The following is a 1,222-nucleotide window of genomic DNA, read 5'->3' on the forward strand; positions in this document are numbered from 1 at the left end:
GCATTCCTATGTTTAGCAATAAAGATATAGAAATTTTAAGTTGTGTAAAGGACATTTTGGTACTGTTACTTTACTGAAGCTTAAAAAGCTAAACCAGGTTGTTGCATGCAAAACATTTGGAGAAACATTTTCTAAAAAGGAAGTTTTATTCGAGGTTATCACTGATTGACTGTCGCAAGGTCAAAGCTATTTTCCTTTTGTGTTTAGAATGCTTAGTGAAAAACGCAATTGTGATGGAATATTTTGGTGATAAACTGGACGTGGAAAATACAATGCCTAATTTGAAAGCAAAGTTCAAAGCCGAGTCTCTTAAGAATGATCCAGTCAAATCCCCTGATTTCAAAAAATCCTTTTTTACGTGCTCAGCGCTGTTAATACCCACACATCTTTAAAATCTTGCACAACGATATTAAGGCTGATAATTTCATCTATGCAAAATATTGTGTTAAACTAATCGATTTTGGCAAGGCAACATTGTCTGTGGAAACAAGGTTTGGAACATATATCAAGGAAGTGAAACCGCAGAGAGATATAATACATATCATCGCCATTTGGCTAATGAGTTGAAGCAAAGTGAAATCACAGATGTCTATTCCGTCGGATATATGTTTAAAAATATTTATGCAATTATTAAATGCAAAGATGTTATTTCTCTTGAAAAGAGTATGGAAATTAGAAAACCAGATTTCAGGATATCGGTTAAGAAAGCATTAACTGCTTTAGAAAAAATTGTTATTTTATTAAAGTAAACAGTTATGCTTGATAGTTTCATAGGATACATACGAAGATTTTTCTACGTTATTGCAGATAAGTAAATATGCATGTGAAATTTTACAAACACCAGTTCCTTTAATTTTGTCAGATTTTTTATTAAAAAAGCTGATCATTCAGATTAATCTGACGACTTTTCATGCAGTACCATTTTTCTTTTTTCAGATCAATATCTAACTTGAAGGATCTTTTTCAAAAAAAACTCGAAGAGATTGAAGAAAAGCTAGGAAGGCAAGCGATTTCGATTGAACAAATGTCCAAAATACTTATGGACTTGAAAGATACAAATACAAAAGCTTTGGAAGCAACCCCCAAAGGAAAGAAGATTATAGTCCAGCTTAGTGTTAAGGTAATTAATTCATATATATTAATTAAAAGTTGATACCTTAAGGGAATTAATTTAATTTTCGCGGCACTTATTTTCGCGACTAACTTCGACTGTAAATTTTTG

The sequence above is a fragment of the Clytia hemisphaerica genome, unplaced genomic scaffold, assembly GCF_902728285.1.
Source record: "Clytia hemisphaerica strain Z4C2 unplaced genomic scaffold, Clytia hemisphaerica genome assembly, whole genome shotgun sequence".
Taxonomy (NCBI): domain Eukaryota; kingdom Metazoa; phylum Cnidaria; class Hydrozoa; order Leptothecata; family Clytiidae; genus Clytia; species Clytia hemisphaerica.